Here is a 21,802-nt window from a genome sequence, read left to right as displayed (position 1 = left end):
AACGATTGATACGTCTTTATGGCTTAAAAATATATGTAGGCATCGCATTATATCCCAACATCAAGCCAATTAAGCGATCCAAGCAACATAAAAACCAGTCAGTGTGTTATTAAGTTTCATATATCTGACTATTATGAAACGGAGCAAGCATAATAGTTAGCTAATTGATCAGAAATAGAGATGAACAACATGATGTAGCGTATATATATGTACTATAGTTAATGTAGTTTTTAGCGCACACCTACTGTCATCTCTTGAGATGGGACAAGATCTAGATACAAGGTCTCGTGACCCGTGTGAACCCCAACAAGTGTTGGAGAGAATCCATTGTAGTGATGCTGAGTGTTGGCGCGCGGCCATTGAATTCCTTTCACTAGAACTCTTTGGTAATCAGATCGTTGTGATCTAGATACAGATGTGTCTGCCGCAAACTGCCGGTGGGATCCACTCTTACTTTCATGTCTCTTTTCATCCAAGTGATTTATTTGTCGCATTGTTGAGCAATTGTGTAGTAATAAAAACATGTTCACGTAGGTTAATACAATGCCTAAATCATTGATGGCAGACTCATCGCTTTTAAATGAAGACTTCGTCAAGCGTATTTTCAAACTGATTACTCATGTATTTTGTTCTCTGAGCCATCATATAAGTTACCTTTAGGCATTGAAGGAAGACCTTGGGGAAACCTGACGGTTAGTTAGAACATTTAAAATAATTTTCTTAGGTATTTTCATAGAGAGCAAGTACTTTTTCATTATTAGGTATACGAGTACATATAAAGCAATCTACTTTAAAATGCTACTCCTTATTCATATTTTTGACGCCGATAAGGTATCGCTTGTACCCTTGGGGTGATTTTTCACGAAAACGGCGCTATACAAGTTATCCAATTATTAATATTATTAATATTAGACAACTTTACAGCAACTGTGTTCAGTAACTAAGACTGAGTAGCCAGGAATTACTTGGGAGGGTATGGCAGTGAGACTATTGTGTGGTGTTACATTAATAAATAAATAACTTTTCAACTGGAATCCATTAAAACGAGTTTATAGCTAAATAATTATTACGTATCTGCACAGGAGTCACATTATATGTTTTTTTTCATAAATTATCCCGACAAAAAGATATTTCTTTCAAACTAACTGTTCTAAAATAATAATTTTCAGATATCAGGTAAGACAAACCTACTACATAATGACATTTACGTTTTTTTATTTGTTGAGTTAGTTTCTACATATTACTTTTTCGTAAATAAAATGGTCTTAATAATATAACAGGACGAAATGCAAAAATGTGAGTACTTTGATGAACACGTGTTCGGACATCATGACAAAACATTTGTATTTTACTTTAAGTATTTTTGAATACCTATCAATTCATTCGTCAATGGCCTACAATCCCGTTTTAAGCAGGAATACGAATAATTTGAATAGATTTTTAAAAATTAACAATATTTTTTATCTGGAAGTTTTCTCCGTGCGGCAGTTTAATTCTATTCACATTTCTGGTTTCACAGTTAAGTTTATTTTTATTAAATACAATTTAATGTATCCAAATAGTTAACGTATTTTGGCATTTGGTTTTTCATAATTTATAACCCAAAATTATTTTTTTACACATTTGCCTTTCCTTAGAATACATCTCATAGCTCTTTTTTGTATAATTTCTAGTTTCTATAATTTAGTACATATCAAGAACAAACACTGCTCACTTGTCATTACTATCAAAAGAGAAAATTACAAATTACAAAATTTAACTCAAGTCAAAATATCCCGCAAATTATTCGCAGCCGCAGAGATATAGGAATTCAAGCGATGAGATGATGCGGTGACATCACCAGCGAGAGGTCGCTTGGCTCATGGGCTGTGGGCCGTGTGCTTCGGGCTCTGTGACTTCACTGATCACTCCGCATGGGAGGCAGACGGTGTCGGCAGTCGGCAGTCTGCACCCGATAGCACATGGACCAATTCTCCACTCGCCAGCCTGCCTCACTACCCACACACTGCCTTGCTAACTGGTACAAGGACGCTGTATTAATCATGCTTGCTATTAATAAGTGTTATTGTCTGATAAATTGTGTTTTGTCTTTGGTACCTTCAGTCACTAACCGGCATCGCCCAAAGGTCGATTTAAAATATTAAACTAACAATATTGATATCAGAGAATAATTTTTTTTAAGCTATTCTAAAAACTCAATTTTAACTACGTCGTGTAATATTTTAAATTAAGCCGCTATCAATAACAACCCTTACGTAGATGGCGATAAGGTTTAAATTCCCGCTTAACACCATCCGCCTGTTTTGATTTATGCAAGAAAAAAACATGGCCAAAAAGTGCCTTTTATTTTATTTTGTGGATGTTCAGGCATAAATATTTAAATTTTTTTTGATCATTTTATGAATAACTTAATTTTCCACATTATACAATAAAATCATAACCGAAAATGGGTTCGTAAGTAGGTGATTTTGAACTTTAAAGCAGTTTTCATAGGCCTTATACATTATTTTTTTCTGGGCTTATAAAAAGACTTATCTAAACAATACTCGATTATTTAAAAGGCCAAGATGTATTCTGCTCGCAGTATTTAATTAAAGCATCTGAAACATTTCTAGGCGACCAAATTTTGAAACCAAAAACACATGACTTTGCATTACTACGTATGGCATCGCCTTAAGTACGTTAACAACTTGTTCAATCTCAGTTTAACATGTTAACCAATTAAAATATCGAAAATTATTCCTGTTTTAATAGCAATTGTACTTATATCTTCCCCTAACACGATACAATCGCAATTTTACACAATAAATTATCCACAGTTATAATTTATTTCAGTAATAATAATAAACAAACTTTGGGGTAGATGTACAAACATTGGCGAGTATTTTTTTACGACAGCGAATCATTTCTGATTATTTTATTAGCAGTTTCGAGTCAGGCTCATTTCCGGGCCATTCGAGAAATGAACACGGGTTTCATTGTATGCTGTATGGAAATTGGCCCGAAGAAATCACAGTGAGGAAGCAATTTTATTATTTGTTACTTTTTATGACTTGAGAAGGGTGGGCCACCCTAACTCCTCCCAACCCCACGTGACTGAATGTCTTGTATCATGGTAGAACCATTGATAAGGTTCTCAGTAGATTGGTGCTTTCTGCGCAAAAAGAACATAATAAAATTTTATAAATAAAATTAATATACTCTTTTTGAATACCGAACAAGAGTCTAAACTGCCCAGAGCCAGTGTGACTATGGCATCCCCAATTGGGATATGTTGTGATACCAAAGGAGTGTGGACGGGAAGGAGATGGGGAGGAGGAAGGTTGGAGAGTATCTGAAAGCTATTTCAAGCAACGTTAGTGATGGTCTTTTATCAAGGCGATACTGGGCAGAGTATTAACCACTCGAAAAATGTCAAATTTAAATGAATTTTATACTGTTTTTCCATTCTGTAGTCTGATTGTTGAGCCCAATTTTCTTTATTTGCTTGCTAGCGGGGGCGCATCTAGCAGATTGTATAGCAATGCCCATGTAAGGGTGGCCTACTTCGCCCTCGTCTCTAGATTGCTATTTTTGGACACAATCCATGTTATTTCAAGCCAAAATTTGGACATAATCCGTGTTATTCCAAGCCACAAGATATGTTTTATGATGAAAATGTACGAGTAGCTCATTACGCCGTAACATAACACTGTCTTCCAAGTGTCCTGTTATATTTTCTTTATTTCCTCTCTAGTTTTCGCCGCTTCATGTTCTAAAGTCAGTTTTCACCAGTTCTCGAGTCAATTAATAACAGTTTCGTTTATTATTCTTCTACAATAACCTTCCCACACGCAAGTCTATTATTGAGCTGTTTATCATTTCGACATTATTTGTTCTGCAACTGCATTTAAAAGTTCATTAGTTTGAAGATGTGTATTTAATTTACTAACGAGCGAACAATAAAAAAATATATATTTAGTCTGCCAAATAAAAAAGATAAAAAGTTACTCCATTGTTATTTACTTGTTTTATAATTTCACTAGTAAATATCCGGCTTAGCCCGATTTTCAAAATAACTGATTCCATGTCTTTTTTTCTTATTTCACAAATTGAAATTATGGAACAAGTAATATGGCGTGGTGTCTTATTTTTTAACAGCTTAAAATAGTTAAGACGGAAATGAAGTTGCGAGGTTAGTTGTGTTGTCCTAGAAGTTCATAGAATTTAAAAAAATCCCACCAACCGACATTTTCCTGCTTTGTACATAAGATTTCATGCTTAATATATTTAAGATTTCACGCACCTAGTACCTACCTACTTACCCAGATATATTTATTGGTGTTGGTAGAAAATACGATTTTTTTTGTCTGGGTTTATTGCCAATATTCCAAACGCACATATTTTCACAATCTGAAAGGAAATGGATTCTAGTAGACAGGTACCTGTCTAGTTTTAGTAAATAATATTTATATTCGATTTACCAACCAGAGACTAGACTATTCACTAATGTTAGATTTTTGTTGACAAGTGTTGCCCTTGTCAGCTCTTAAGTAACTTTACTTATTTCTAAGTAGATACGAGATAATTAATTACTGGCAATAAATAACGGCATTCTAACCCTCCAATGTATCATAGAGATTTACACTCAAATGTAAGCATTCCACTTATGTGCCCCAATAATTATAATTGTTTCTTCTACGTCCATAAATCACGACATCTTTATGTTCCAGTGAAATATTTATTCTATGTATCAATTTCTCAATTACACCGACGATAAATGTGTTTATATTTTGAAATACACTTCACGTGACGGCGGTAATAATTCACGTGTTAAATATTCTATTTTTTTAGATCCCTTCGTAGTATTTAACAAGACCCTAATCCAGGGATGGCAAACCCATTTCCTCAATAGTTTCAAACTTGGAGCGAGGAAAGATAGACCCCTTGTATCATATTTTAATTGAGATTTTGATGGTGACGGATACGCGGCTGTCACAAATATGATCCATGATGTTATATAGTCGATAAATACTTATTGGTATTTTTAGATAAGGTATTTTTTGGTCAATATTTATTTAATTAAGACATTTTCCAAAGATTTCTTCATTACGTCAGGATGGCAACGCTCTAGAACGTAAAAAAACATCCAATAATTTTTTTACGATTGGTTTACATTTTAAAATAAACAGTCCGCACCGACTGAGATCGTCAATTTGACTTTAGTAATTTCTAAAAATTTAAAATACTAATGGCCGATCCATTGTTATGTAGCAATTTAAAAAGTATTTAGTGAGGAATTTAATAAAAATAAACATAGAGCATTACAAAACATTTTTTTGACGTCATAGCTAAATATCAAGGCCGACTACGGTACATTCCTTGGCGCTTGATGAATTTTGAAGCGTCACGTGATCAAGTCAGTGCCATCGGCAATGACTGTTTATAAATGGCGGCGATTGTTGTTGTTACTCGTAGCTTTTGAGGATTTTGTGTCGTTTTATCGCAAGTATATTAAATAAACAGAGCTATTAGACTATTTTCAACAGCTAAGTTTATTTAGCCACAGCACTAACTTCGTAAAGCCTGTACTCTAGTCGGCCTTGCTAAACATCACAAATTTAATATTTTTTTAAAACTGTAAATATTAAATTTTTCGTGGCATTTTCGTATTCTCAATAGAAAAATCTATTTGCTTTTTTTTTCTAAGCCAATGTAAAATGTGTGTAGTGAGTCACCAATACTGTTGCAGCCTAATTATTGTGGACATGTCGACAATTTTTCTTACGTTCAATAAAATTTATCAACGAAAATAATAATTTGCCCACGTTGACCCAAACATTGTCAAAACACCGAAAATATGAAAAAGCGAAAACGTATTAATTCAACGCATATCAGGTTCGCTATACCCTCTCTAAACTTTCGTTCTACCTTCCTTTCCTTCTCTTTATACCCTTCTAGATCTCCCCCATGGCCTACTACAGTACAACCAACAGCATGCACGAAGATTATTCTTAAGGCAGTTCTATACTTTAGGGTTGATGCTCCCCACGGAATCATTTATTTCCACTTAGGCGCATTAGCATATTTCTCAAGTTACTCGCTTTGCCATAACATTTTGGTAGAGAAGGGTCATTTAGTACGTTAGTTCCGCAAGTGCGAAAATTGAGCTTAGTTTCCTTCCACGAACACATAGACATCCTACGAACATTATAATGTAAGTAATTAGACAGTCCCTAAATCTGTGATCTATGCGGATTTGAAAGAAAACTTATTGAAACGTCAATGTATATTTCACCTTTCGACTCCTATGCGCCAGACATGTTAATTAAATTGAGTACCTACCTGTTCAAGATAAAATAATATGTGAAAAAGTTTACTCGAAAACATAGAAAATTGATTCATCAACAAAACATCAATATTTGCGGTAGACATACTTTCTTAATTCATTTTTTACAATTATTCACACTTGTACTGGACACCTACGCCAGTGACATCAACTGTAAAATGCCGGTTTCCTCTCGGGAGAACCATAAGGAAGGATTTGCAATGAAACACAACTTCACGAAAGTCGTCGGAAAACTGACTGATTGGGCCAGTTGTTTGCGTATTTATTGGGTTAAAATTCAACATTTTTACACGTGTTAATGTGGAGCAATTATTCTTATATCTAAACAGAAATATTATATGCGTCACAGAGCCGAGAATTAATTAGTAAGGTCCCACAGTTTTGTCGTGCGAGTAATTCATCCTTGAACTGGTGATATGACACGCGTACGGTGATTTAAAAACTTATAAAAATGACTCATCGTGTGAGATAAGCCTGAAAGGATTCGGCATCGTAAAATGTGTGATAACAGATAAATATTCATCTCCTTAATTATTTAGGTACATCCCTCTGCTGTCCGGTACAACACTTTGAACACTTTTAATCTCAGTAATTTTATTCGGGATTTTAGAGTTGGACGGCCTGGTACATAAGAGATATCTGGGAGCTTGTTTTCTTCCTTGTTGGCAATCTAATTTGCTTTGCATTTCTAGTCCCAAATGTCCGTGCATCTCCTGAATGTAATTTATTTTTCTTTTCAGTTCCTTAGACATCATACCTATGTTTATTTTATGTATGAACATAAATACATTCAATTATATAGTTTGCTTCACCGTCATCAATGTTAGCAGTAGCAGGTATATGTGATTTTTAAGATTTTTGTACCGCTGAATGTTATGGAAGGTACTAGGTACAGATATATGTACCGTTGAATGTTGTGGAACGTACTAGGTACAGATATAAATTCTAAAATCGTCATCTTATTCGCATTCTTACATAATATTTGCATTTGTATGTAAAAACCTAAATTCATAAATAAATTAAAATTCTCCGCTTCCCAATTAATAATTAAGTGCCAGTATCACGACGCGCTTAAAATATCGTAAAGTGAATTTTTGATGTTGCCTAGAATCAATATCTATATTATTTAATACGACGCAATAAAATGCCAAAATTATTCCTTTTTAATATGCGTGCCTGCATCTGCTAGAAATACGTATGTTCATCATTATTCATGACTTATTTCTCAGTAAAGCCGTATATTTAGAAGCTTCTTGTATCAGGTACCATTATATTCAATAATAATTTTATTACATTCATCTTAATAATAATTGGGCGAGATAAGATCTCTATTAGTAATTCAGCAGGTGGTACATAACATGTAACGGAGATGGTAAACGGTGAATAAATTGCAATCATTTTGTACAACTACCCGATGGCGATTTTTAGCAACTGTTTTAGTTTCTTATGAAATATCGCACAAGAGTGACTCTTGAAGAGACTATTAAAGAGTTTCAAATGCCTGGAGCCTGGAGTCAATTGAAGTAGGTATGGCAACCCTAAATTGGGGGATTTTGTGGGGCTAAAGTAACGGGAAAAGTAAATAGGAAGGTAAGGAAATGCCTGGCTCTTCAGAACTGAGTCACTAAGCTTGGCTATATCATAACAAGCAAGATTCTGAATATTGATCTGTTAGCAGGAATGTGATAACAAGAGTACCATCCCCGTCAGTTGCTATAATTTTATTTAGTAACTCATCACGCCGCTTTCTTGCAGAGGTGTGCAGTGAGGATAGAAATCCACACAACTCTGTTACAGCGAAACACTACGCAGTAATGCAAAATCATTTATTTATGAATTAACGCCACTTTTCGGGGCTTTTACATATGAATATTAAGAAATTTACATTATTTATTGTACATAACTTAATTGCTTCATTAACAACATTTTATATTTGTTTAAAGATAAATTGAAGATGTCCACTGACTTGGTATAATTGTTTCCCTCCATTAATATTCTGGGCAAAGACGAATACATATTATGGTAGTTAGTCCCAGAATTTCTGCACTGAAATAAATCCTGACTTCTAGTATTACGTTGTGGAATCCGGAAGCTTATCAATTCTAGCAATACCGGACTAACAACTAAATAATTTAGAATTTCATATAGAAATACCAAGTCAGTGAAAATTCTTCTGTCAATTTGAGCATATTCATATAATTTAACAGAGTGTTGTAGTTCAACATAATTGCTGGAATAGCCATTTTAAAATTTATAAAACGTTAGAATTTGTTTTGTATTCTTTCAACAGCTTGTATATTATAATGTGGGTTCCAGACAGGAGAATTGTACTCAAGTTGACTTCTTACATAATAATATTTGGCTAATTTATATAGTGCCGTTTTCGTGAGAAATCACCTCAAGGGCGCTGGTAGACAAAATATAACAATTTCTGGTTAGCCTAGTTATAAATCCCAACCTTTTTAAGCCCTTATTAGAGATTTCTGTTATGTGGTTAACAAATGAAAGATTTGATTGAAAAGTGATTTGTGTTAATGTCTCAAGAGCATTGTTATCAATGTTGTAATCAAAAATCACTGTTTTTTTATTCTCAAAAATATCTAACTATTTGACATTTTGAGATATCTAAGTAAAGTCTATTTTCATTACACCAAATTAATAATCTGTTGATATTGTCTTGAAGAATGTTGCAATGGTTAATACGGTTATTCGTATTTTGAATAGTTCTATAAATTTTGAGGACTTCAGCAAAAAGTAAGATAGATATATCATGAAATTTTTTTGGAAGATCATTTATAAACAAGATAAATAAGATTGGGTCAAGGTGTAAACCCTGTGGAACTCCACTTGTTGCATTAATTTTTTGACAATTTGTTGTCTACCAGTAAGTTTTTATGTTGGTTGTGTTTTTGGTTTGTAAATTTAATCGATTAGAATATATAACATTCTTATATAGTTTATATACTAGTAGAACACATCTTGTTCTTTGAAATAATTAAGCTTTTTTGATTATTAAAGAAGTGCAGAAAAAAAATCAAGTAAAAGGCCTATAAAAACTACTTTAAAGTTCAAAATCTCCTGCTTACGAAACCATTTTCGTTTTATTTCCATTATGGTTTTATTGTATAGTGTGGCAAATTAAGTTATTTATAAAAAGATCGAAAAAGATTTCAATGTTTGTAACTTAACTTCGCAAAATAAAATTAAACACACTTTTATGAACTGGTGTCAAACTAAACCTTATCGCCCTCTACATAAGGAGTGTTATTGTTAGCGGACCGATTCAAAACGTTACACTATGTTGTGCATCACCATAATAATGATTCGAATAGCGCCGCTTTTGTCAAAAATCACCTCAAGGGCGCTGTATCGTAATTCTTCTAACGATCAATTCTATTACCATCATACTTCAGACATAATCATGAGGCCTCCGTGGTCGAACGGTGGCATTCCGGAGGTTCATAGTCTCACTAGCTCTAGACAGTTGGAAACGGTATTAACATTAAAAAAATACATGCTCTTCTGTTGAAAGTTATGACATGAAATTACCTTGTGTACTCAAGTACGTAATCTATTTACACAATTTTTTTTTTATTTGAAACGTTTCTGCCTAATCATTTTCGAAATAGAAGTTAAATGGATAATATTAACCAATAAGATACTATACAATCTCCCTCTCTTATTCTAGGGGTACAAGAAATAGCGATCCCAAGTCCCAAGGCTTTCCTGGGAAATTTATCTAAGGCGGGAAAATAGGGATTTCTGCACGTAGATTATTATATTTATTTTTCCCTCTGAGAAAAACTGCGCTTTTTGTGAGGGTCGTTACATTAATAGCGAAGTCATTAAAAATAGGTACAGAACTTTTCCTTTAATGGCTTGGGGACTTTAAAAGAACATCTCAGGAACGTGTTCTTTATTCAATTTTATAAAAGATTCAACCCCCGAGGCATTTCGAAAGAAATATTTTAAGGGTGTTTTCTATGCTAAAAGATATTTTGTTATTGCGGTGTTTATACTTAATATCATTTCATGTGAATACCGCACAAGAGTCCCAACTGTAACCAACCTTCTGGAACCCGTGATACTATCGCATCCCTAATTGGGAAATATTGTGAGGCTGAAGGTAGTGGAGTGGGGAGCGTACGGTGGGGGAAGTACCTTGCTATTCAGATCTAGTCACCAAACACGGTTAAAGTCATTTCAAGCAACTTTTCAATTCTGAACAATGATCTTTTACCACTTAAAATTTTAAGGGCGTACTTCTGCTCTTAATTCTGGGCGCAATGTGCTCTTTCATAAAGGGTGCTTATTTTATTATTTCAGAATAAAAAACACTCTTTGAAAATCATGCTTTAAAATATTAAGATTCATTATTTGTTTGCAATCGACACTCGCAATATGAATATGAATGAATAGTTTTATCCATACAAACTCAATTCTTTGTTTGCACCCGTACATTCGCAATATGAATAAATGGTTTTATGCATACAAACTCAATTCTTTCATAATAATAATTCATCTTAATATTTTAAAGCATAACTCGCAAAAACTGTTTTGCCAAAAATAATTAAATTAGCACAATCAATGAAAGAACAGATTATTAATTATTATAAAATTACCCTTAAATGAATAAATCGTAAAATAAGACAAATTGTTTAAATAAAATTTTCATGGGCACACCGGGATTTGCACCCGCAACCTCCGGATACGTAGACAGAGCCTTAGGGCCCGTTCCCACTTCCGTTTTCAAATCGGAGGCGGGTCCCGTTTTAAAAACGGATGCCCTAGTGGCTGTAGTGGATGTATGGAGCTGTTCACACTTGTCCGACACGATTTGAAAACGGATCCGACATTTTTTGTCGGATGGCTCGCCTACGCAGCGCGTCCGTTTTCAAATCGTGTCGGAACACGCTCGCTCATAGTGTTGTATGGAGCTGTTCACACTTGTCGTCCAGTCGTTCCGGCAGAGTCCCCGCCAAACCCCGACCCCTCCCCGCCCGCTCCCTGTCGCAAGGAAGCAGGCACGCTGCGTGCTTGTATTTGGTTATTTTGTTAAGTAAATAAATCAAAACTACAATAATGGATAAGGAAATAAATCCCGAAAATTTAATACCACTGGTCGAAGAAAGAGTATGGTAATATTTTATCTTTAACCAAATAAAAACAAAACACTTGGTGTACACAACTTTTGTACATCAAAATTTTTATTTTTATTTTTTTAAGTTTACTTTTTTTAAATTTTAAAGCTTTAATGAGATGCACGGAAGAGCTTATTATTTTAATAAACACATAATAAAAAATATTTGAGTTGTTATTGTTTTCTTACTTTAAAATATCGATAGCCTTTCTTCAGGACAAATGCACTTTCTCAATTTTGTATTTTGATATGTTAAGCTCTCTGAAACTCATTCCAGTAGATGGTTAAAGGAAGTGATAGACATTCTCTTAAGCCATTAAGCGCCCTTGAGGTGATTTTTCATGGTGAAAACGGCGCTATATAAATAATCCAATCATTATTATTCTAAAATAATTAAAGAACTTTAGTTCATCACTTCTCAACTCACCAATTAACACTTGGAAAATTCCTACAGAAAATCATTCGGCTATGATTGGGTGTACCCAAAATTTTCTTTTCACTTTTTTCCTTCTTTTTAATAAGTACAACATGACAAAAAGAGCTTCATCGTCGTCCATTGCGCACCATTACTGAAGAATGAGCAAATAACATGTTTTTGTTGAATCGACAATTATTTTTTTTTCGTAGAGTATGGTCCGTTTTTAAAACGGATCCGTTTTTAAAACGGTAGTGTGAACAGGGCCATTGGCCATCCGTTTTTAAAACGGGACCCGCCTCCGATTTGAAAACGGAAGTGGGAACGGGCCCTTACCCCTCGACCACGAAAGCCATCAAAAGTATATTTTATCCATAGAAACTTTTAAGTGTTTTTGACTTTTTGTGACCTACTAGTGTAGGTTGGTACTTATCGGATGCAAGAATCATCGGTGTTTTTTATTTTAAGTTTTTAACCCTTTGGGGACGACAAATATATGATATGTTTTGTTAGATTGGTAGTAATATTTCTCCACAACTTAAAACCTTACATTAATACACGTTTACTTACGCATTTGCTGCAACACGTTTTTGTTCACCGTGTAGGTCACTAGGCTTTTGGGGTGACCATATTTTTATTTTTTGAAAATAAATGGATCTACGTAAAATATCCGGAGGTAAGGTGCTCTATATAATGATTTGTCTTTTGTACTTTTACCATCATGTGGAGTCACAACCAAAATTATTGCTCTTTACCACTGTATATTAAAATAAAATGTTTTTTTATGCGATCAGTGTACAAGTTGTCATATTATAGTTGCAATACAATCTTGGAGGTAAATGGCAAATTTAGTCTTGACAAAGCGTCCGATGTTAATTTTCCTTAGTAAGGAATAAATTAATATTTATTATATCCACAGTCAGAATCATCCAAAACTTGCCAATATTTGTACAATAAGATTTATGCAGGATGGTCACCGTATACTTGTGTACTAATCCCTCGAGCAGGTAGATAAACGTACCGGTTCGAACGTACAGTACAGGCTGGTTAATAACTTTTTTGCAACTGATAAAATATGAGAGTCAAATAATTTTAGGAAAATACGTACTTTCGAATAAATGTGTCATTAAAATTGGGTAATTTGCATTTTCGAGGATTTTTCACACCTGGTATAATCATAATTAAGGGAAAATTTACTCCCGATTTCTCAGAAAACGTATTCAAACAAGCTGGACACTGTCACGCGCAGTGCGCGGGGTACGACCATTCTGACTAAATATGATCCCGCGCAGTGCGCGGCATTCGCCCGGAAATGTTAAAAGCCTGTGAAAGTTCAGTGTAGATTTCGTTTTGTGTGTGAATATTTGATAACAAATGTAACAAGAACCAAGTAATGAATACCTATGGCCTTTCAGATACATTGATATTTCAAAGCTTTGCAGTTCAAGGTAGAATTAACATTTCAAGCTTAAACTAGTTGCATTGTCCTGAGAATTCATGACAACAGAGCTCAATCTTCAAGAGTTTTTGCTACTAAGATAGGTAAGCGGATTTCTGCTTTATAAGATCTGTTAATATGGTAAATAGGTAATATTTTCAGTAACAAACTAAATGTGTTATCCTAGAGAATTGTTTAAGATGACACTCAAACTAAACACAACAAACTAAATGTGTTATCCTAGAGAATTGTTTAAGATGACACTCATAGATGGCACTAGAAAGTAGTTAAAGAGGCTATCCATAGATATAATATATATCCATACTTGTTCTTAACAGGAATGCTCGATTTCAATACATTAGAAGCCCACAGAAAAATATTTTTAGGCAAACACTTTTTTAAGTTAATCTCTGATACAATACACAATCCGCCTACGTTGAAAGAGGTTAACTTTTATGTCCCTAACAATTATACTCGAGGGAGATCCCATGCACTCTTATATGCTCCGAAAGCGAGGACTTCTGCCTATCAGAACGCGCCAATAAACAGAGCGACTCAACTGCTTAACGATTCTGCATTAGCCATCGACATTTTCAATGTCACCTACAGACAATTCAGTAACTATCTTTTAACACATGTCACAAAATAGTAAAACTGCCTCTGTAAACTTTTTAATTTGTAATCTTCTCCATGATATATTGGTGTATAACCGTATTATGGAGAACATGAAAAAATAAATAAATAAATTACTGTCGATAAGGGAGGTACTGAGTCTGTAATAAATGGGGTTGCAAACTTAAGGTCCAGGTCCACAATAAATTCTACCGCCTGTTAAGGAAGCCATCTGAGTTCATTGTATCTATCACAATAAAGTCCAAGTGCTATGTTGAGCCGGAGTTTTAATTAAAGAGTTGTAAGAAGACCCGGAGATACAACACTACATAAAACATTACGGATGTCTATTTTTGAGACGAGGCGTAAGTCTTAGGATTTCATTTAGCCTTAATCTCGTTACGACGTGACTTAATTGCTTTTCATTATCTACTTTCTACGTGGATCCCACAATAGATGAATAGACGGATTATGTCTAAAAAAGTCTGAGGTTTTTCAAACACCATTTTGTTTTCGTACCTCTTTTAGTTGACATCCTACATTAAAAAAATAATGATTAGTTTATCATAGCACATAGTAAACAAAGTTAGTTGAATTCCATAATGACACTAATAATTTTTTTTTAAAACCGCGAATTAGCGACAAAATACTGCGCCCGCTTTTTCCGTATCTACCCATTTCTGACAAATGTATACATGTAGATATAACAGTAAACCTATCAATTCTTTCGTTAGGTGCCTGCAATCCCATTTTTAACCAGATGAAGAATAATTTGAAGAGATTGTTAATAAATTAACAATGCTCATTTTTCTCCGTTTACATTTGGAGTCGATTTCGTGATATACATGTAGATATAACAGGAATCCATCCATTTCTGACAAATGTATACATGTAGATATAACAGGAATCAACCCATTTCTGATAAATGTATATAATATGTAGATATAACAGGAATCCACCCATTTCTGACAAATGTATATAATATGTAGATATAACAGGAATCCACCCAGGTAAGTTTTTAGATTCTCACGGCCAAAAGCATTTTTGTTGTTTGTTTTTGGGGTGTTACAAGATGTCGCCACTTCCGTTGGCATTTCGCACTTGGACGGGCCCAGGCCACAAATAAATAAGCACAAACTCGACAACCAAAATTTACACATCTTCGGATCTACCGGATCGGCCCTGATGATGGACACTGCAACGCTGCACTGTGTTTCGTTTCATATAGCTAGACGGAAAAAAGTCACTTTGGAATTCTTGAAAAATGACGTCATGGGGGTATTAACAGGTAGTTAGTGTGACAAATTCTTTTGGAATTGGGGTAATTAATGCACGGGTTGACTCATACCAGAGCCCTAAAGTTAGGTAAATTAATTAATGAATTATCAGTTGCTTTTATTCGCATCTTGTCGCGCGAGCTGTAAGGTTGTTTATGTGGTTAAAATAATGTGTTTTGGTTCTAAAAAAAATGGAGGCTACTTTGGAAGGTATGTAGTATGTTATAATTGTAAAATTTTAATATAAAACATTACAGTTTTTTTAAAAAATAATGTTTAACTTGTGTATTTTTTTGTGCTTTAAAAATATTCAATTTCTAACTTCTCGAGAATTTTTTTCGGATAAAGTATCAATAAGGTTCCGTGATTTTTTTTTTTGTAGATTAAACAATTAATTTTCTATTCAAATCAGTTTCGATATTTTTGCTCATTAATGCTCACCAATCATAATTTGTCATTTCACAGGCACCACATACCAGATTTCCAGGCAGGAATTGTTCGAGACGTGGAGAAGTTTACCCAAGAAAGAAAGGTTTCAGGGAATATATAATCATATTTTAAGTAAATTTAAACGTCAAAATCTCAGTGCAAGCAGTGAAAAAAAATTGAAAAGCCAAGTACAGTTAATATCTTTGAATATAACCAAAAAGTGGATCGCAGTTTCTCGGATTTGATAAATTTTAGAATTAACATTGAAGATGTAGATTTGAAAATGTAAAATTTAAAATGTTATTAACTATGGTAGATGGCAAAATTTGCAATTTAATGGAAACAAGTCGACTATGTCGTGTTATATCTGTGGTGCCAAACCCAGTGAAATGAATACTACGGTTATCAATAGAGTTCCACGACAAGAATTTTATTCCTTTGGCTTATCTACATTGCATGCCTGGATAAAAACTTTTGAATGTTTTTTGCATATCGCTTATCGAATACAACTCTGGCAAGTCAGAGGGGATGCAAATAAACTAATTTTAAGTACTAGAAAAAAGGGAAAAAAAATTACAGGAACGGTTTAAAAGTGAAATGGGATTAATTGTAGATAAACCAAAACCTGGGTTTGGCAACCCAAACACTGGTTTTTTCGGCTCTGCGGGGGCATATGCGGGGCTCATCAAGAGGTTTTGTATAATTTTGAGTACAATAGCTTCTGGGTATAGCATTAACATCGAACATTTTGAACAGTATGTGCATGACACTAAGGAGTTATATCTTAACCTATATGATTGGTATACCATGCCAACAACTGTTCATAAACTTTTATACCATTCATTTGATGTGATTAGTTCGTGCATTGTACCTATTGGGCAGCTGTCAGAAGAGGCGCAAGAGGCGCGAAATAAAGACTGTAGAAGATTTAGGTAATTGCACACCAGAAAAATCGACCGAACATCAACAAACAGAGATATGTTAACCATGCTATTAATTACATCAGATCCAATAATAAATAGTTTTAGAGAGGTTCCAAGAAAAAAAATCGAGCTCACTTCCCTCTGATGTGTTAAATTTACTTGAAACACCCAATTCCGAGTCAAGAACACAATGTTTGCGATCTGATGACTCCTCTGAACATTATTCTGATGACTCCTCTGATTATTATTCTGATGATTCCTCTGAACATAACTCAGATAGCATCTAGTTTCAATAAGCATTATGTTTAAGCACTTTCTCACAAATCTATTGGTTCTGTACTCTGTCTTAAAAAAATTAAAGATGTTTATGTGCAGTTAATTTCTCTCGCCGCAAATGACTCAGATACCACTTTATTAGATAAGTAATATTTTTTGTTTCGTTACTGTTCTTGCATAACTTTTGATATTATTATTTTATTTTCTGACTGTACTTTCTGCAACTAATGCTTGTTTTTATTAAGTTCCGTTGCTAAATATGACTAAAATTGTTTTCCTAGATTAGTAATAATGATTGTTTTGATTATTTTTTAGCTATTTTTTATAATTTTTTTATACTTTCGCAATTGTTTCGTGATTTGTATTATATTTTTTGACTGTGCTTTTACATATTTATTATTCTCAAAATAGACATATTTTTAACTTTTTAAATTTGTTTTCTTCAAAAACCTCAAATACGGTATTAATACTGTTATGAATTATTTAAAAGATTTTTTTCCGATTTTTTTTAGAAAAAAATTAAATTAATCACTTTCAATCCAAATTTTCAATACATTCAGATTAAATACTCCCCACAAGAGGGTTCCAAACACTTTATAATTATAAAAGAGTTTTTTCCGTCTAGCTTGTATGAAACGAAACACTGTGCGCTGTCCGAAACGTCGGCTAAAGAAGGAGTTAGCGCAACACGGCATAACACCCCAAAAACAAACAACAAAAAGGAATCCACTCATTTCTGACAAATGTATACATGTAGATATATGACGTGTTCCGACATCGTACTAATATATTCCTCTTTTACTAAAAGCTTAACAGGAAACCTATCAATTCATTCGTTAAGGGCCTGCTAAATAATTTTAAAAGATTCTTAATAGTTTGGAGTCGATTTCGTGGTATAAAATTTTAAGTTATAATTCGTAAACTTCGTGTCCTGCATTGTTGCTCGATATTTATGTCATCCCTACATATGACAGATGGTTCCAAAACATTTTCCTAAACATTAACTTTGCACGTTTTATTTCAACGGCCCTGACACGACCGGGAATTCTCGGGAATTTTAACAATGGTGAATAGTGTTTAAACACGAAATATGTTGAATAATGTAATGATCACGAGGCGTGTGTCGTGTATAGTGTAGTGTGTGTGCTGAGTCTTTAATGTGATCCATATCCGTTCATTAAAACACTACAGATGCTCCTAATAAAGCCGGTCACACATTAATAATAGCAAGCTCCAAACAACCGTCGTTTCCGACTATCTTCGTTTTCTATCGCTTTACCAAATTTAGTTTATTATATCTGATCACGTCACCGGACATAGAAAGTACCACGACATGTTTCTGTGCTAAAGTCTTGCCAAGTTAGAAATTCTAGTGGGCATCTGATAGTAACTTTGTGTTAAAACAAACCCTTTTCTGCGGAACTCGACTCCAAGCAAAGGTTGATATCAACTATTTGTAAGTACATCACACATAATAGCAAGTTTTCATTCAACTTTGGAGGCAGGTACCGCCTCAATAAATTAATCAACACCTCTGTCATAGGTCATCCCATATGGTTATCTACTTTTGGTAACTTTGCGGGATTGCCCGGGGTTTGCAATGGGTGAGGTTTATCCAGATTTTGGCAGCGGGTGCGTCTGCCCACCAGCTGCGTGGCGGGCCGGATACGGAAAGACCGGCTGAGGGAGACCCTTTGACCTCTCCATACAGACTCTTTTGACACCGCAATGGGAGAGATGGATTCATACGTCCGTCACTCCTGGATATACTGACCCCCAGATACACCCCTAATACTTTATTCCTTCCCAGAACTTCCTCCCCTTCTTTTCCTTAAAACAGCATCCCCACATAGCATTCCTACAGATAGGTCCTGAGGGAAATATGTTTTCTCCTATGTGGAGTTAATGTAAAAAAGAATGAAAATTATTGATCTCTGGATGTAGATAATTACCTAATATTTTCTAAATTACGATCCAAAAACCAACTTGTTCATATCCGCTGTATCTAGACACGAGACTGATCAGGGCTCTAAGGGGGTCAAGTGGTCTGAGACTGCCAGTGCGTAATACGAGGCAGTCCACGGCATTGAGACACTGATTAATACGGGTATTTAAAGACACATTTATTAAAGAAAACTATGTAACAATAACCTTGCGCGACTGCAAATGAATTAACCCACAAATGCGTTGAGTGAATCTAATGAAAACTCCTGACTTCTGATGGATGTGAATGTTGCGAACTGCCAAGAAACATCAAAGCTAAAAGTCTTGAAGATATGAAGAAGGACCCCAGGGTATCTAGCACAGTCGATCGATAAAAAAATTGTCGATAACTTTTCATCGTTCCCGTGCACGACTGCAAATTGCTAAGGTACAAACAACAGTTCACATCGAATAAATTAAGAACACTTAATCGTTGTGAACCATTATTTGTTCATTGGCGATCTGCAGTTCTGCTCGGGAACGACCACAAGTTACCGAATTAACCTTTATCGATCGAAAATGCTAGATGCCCAGAAAGCACTATATCGTCAATTATCCAGATTTGATGACGGGACATTATACTCTTCACAGTTTTGGCACTTGCCACACCTATTCTACGGTCGATAAATATAATATAATCAAAACCGTATGGGTCGACGCCATGAGGTCAAAAAGTTCCCATAAAAACCAATATAGGATAAAGTTGAATATTTTTCTTTAAATACCAGAAATAGCAGCCAATCGCAGAGAAATCAATCAGATTAATATTTAGGCTAACAACCTTTTAATGGCTAATGTGTTCAATGACTCCGGCGATACCACTAATCTTTTTTTAGCTCCCAAGCAGCATCTGTAAAATATGCCTTATTTTTGGGTGGAACTGCCTTAAGCCCCATAGACAATTAGATACATAGAGGTACATAATGTTCCCTTGAAGCGAAACGTGAGCCATAAACACGTTAGGACTTTCGTACAAATTTCCCATTATCCACTCTAATTCACGGTTACGTTCGGCTGTAAACTTGGCTATTAATCTTTTGGATATAAACATCGAACATGCTGTTTTGGCCTAGATAATGCTTGATGATAAAATGTTTATATAGAAAACAAAATTAATTATACTTTCTAAGAGAAACTAAAAAGAAGGGATTGTTTATCTTACCTATTATTTTATATTATTATTATGACAACATACAACAGAAAAGCTTTGTGTATTCGATAGTGATCTAAGTTCTAAGTGATTTTTTAAGTATAGTAGTCTCTTCGTATAATATAGATAGCTGATACTGCTGACATTGACCATTATTCTACATTCTTATACTGTCGTGGGTTGAACATATTTTTTATTCGTCTTATTTTATAACACAATTCGACGACCTCTGTGGAGGAGAGGAAAGGTCTTTTTTTTATTAGCTTCACACAGGAGGCCTAGTCATCTTTGGGGATGTTGTGTGGAGGGTCTTTTTAGGGAAAGGAAGGAGAATTGGGGGTCAATGTGTCCATGAGTGACGGACTTATGAATCCATCCCTTCCACTGCGGTGCAAGGAGATGGGTCGAGAGAAAGTCCGGCTGGAGAGGTCAAAAGGTTTCCCTTAACCAGTCTCTCACTATACAACCCGTCACTCAGTAGGTGGGCAAACGCATCCGCCTCCAAGACCTAGACAAACCTCACCGCATGAACCCGGGCACCCCTGCTATGTCACCGAAAGTAGCGAACCACTATGGCAGGAGTTGGTTATCCAATAAATGGTTCCCGTGGCGGCGGTACCCATACCCGCCTCCAAAAAGATTCTGGGTGTCCAGACTAGGATTACGTGATAGAAAATCGATGATTTGCGAATAAACATTATGTACCTACACCTGGTGATTTTTCACACATAGGGAAAAAAAACTTTTATGTTCATTTTCACTTCGTTTCGGAATGGAAGTAACTTTTAGTTTTGGTGTTAGTTATAATTTGTTGAAACTAGATTCGGATAACAAAGTACTTGCCTACTTTCTACACGGAGAAAAATTAGCAGTAATCATTTTTCTTGATTTAACCTCTGTATTCCACATTTCCTACTCCATATCCTTACAAACAACAATCCCCAAGTGGGAATGCCATCATAGTCAATACTCGAGTAGCGGAACTTTTGGTTAATATTAAAACATTAAAAACAAAAAAAACTTTCCATAATTTAAGCAGGGTCCGATTGTTGTTTTCAATTTACCCACAACAAAACATTAATCCGTCTTCGTCTTTTCTAATTAATTTTTAATCAGCTTTCAGGCACTCCACAAGAAAGTTTAAAAACAATTAAAAGGCGGTATAACTTTTTTACACGGTTTGTTGGCAACACCATAAGGCTCTTTCCGTTCCGCCAGATCCTAATTAGGGGGCTATTGTTTCCGGGAATTCTACTTCTAACGAATTTACATACAAACCCGCTCAGACAACGTAGTTCTAGGCACAGACGGTTCCATTACCATAACTCAGACCTTGGGGCTAAATCAGTCAAAATTACAGATGATGTTGTACACTATACACGCCTAAAGCCATAGGATATCTACAAATCTACACTACTATTTCATACTAAGTATACCCTTTAATATACTAGTATACCTATGGTTCTAGATAATCATAATAATTCAACCGAATCTCCTCTACTGATGATAACATTATTTCCACGACATTAATTTGTACCGGACGCGGACGTCAGGAACTTATACCTATGTACATTATACCTTCGTCAATATTCAGTTCGCACTACTATATTTGTGGTATGTGCACGTCTGCGATCTTCAAATAAAATGAAATGAAAAAGATTAGAATACCAAATTAGTTGTTCGCCAACTTCTAATATTAGATGAAATGTTTTCTTTCACAAAACCTCAACACTCCAAAACAAAGCTTTGAAAGTGGAAGCCGCTTTCTATCACAGAATAATGATATTATTTTGGACGTCTTGTTCCCTACAGTATTCTAGTAAATTTACAA

General features: G+C 34.8%; 1 protein-coding gene across 2 annotated transcripts in view; it reads left to right on the top strand.

Annotated features, from left to right (window-relative positions):
• The window catches only part of SP1173 (major facilitator superfamily domain-containing protein SP1173), a 156,532-nt gene that overhangs the window by 94,193 nt on the left and 40,537 nt on the right, over positions 1 to 21,802 (top strand). The window lies entirely within an intron of this gene.

The sequence above is a fragment of the Hesperophylax consimilis genome, chromosome 5 (genome assembly GCF_061612785.1).
Source record: "Hesperophylax consimilis isolate HC1 chromosome 5, BYU_Hcon_1.0, whole genome shotgun sequence".
In the NCBI taxonomy this organism is placed as follows: Eukaryota; Metazoa; Arthropoda; class Insecta; order Trichoptera; family Limnephilidae; genus Hesperophylax; species Hesperophylax consimilis.
This window is presented reverse-complemented; position numbering and strand designations above follow the sequence as displayed.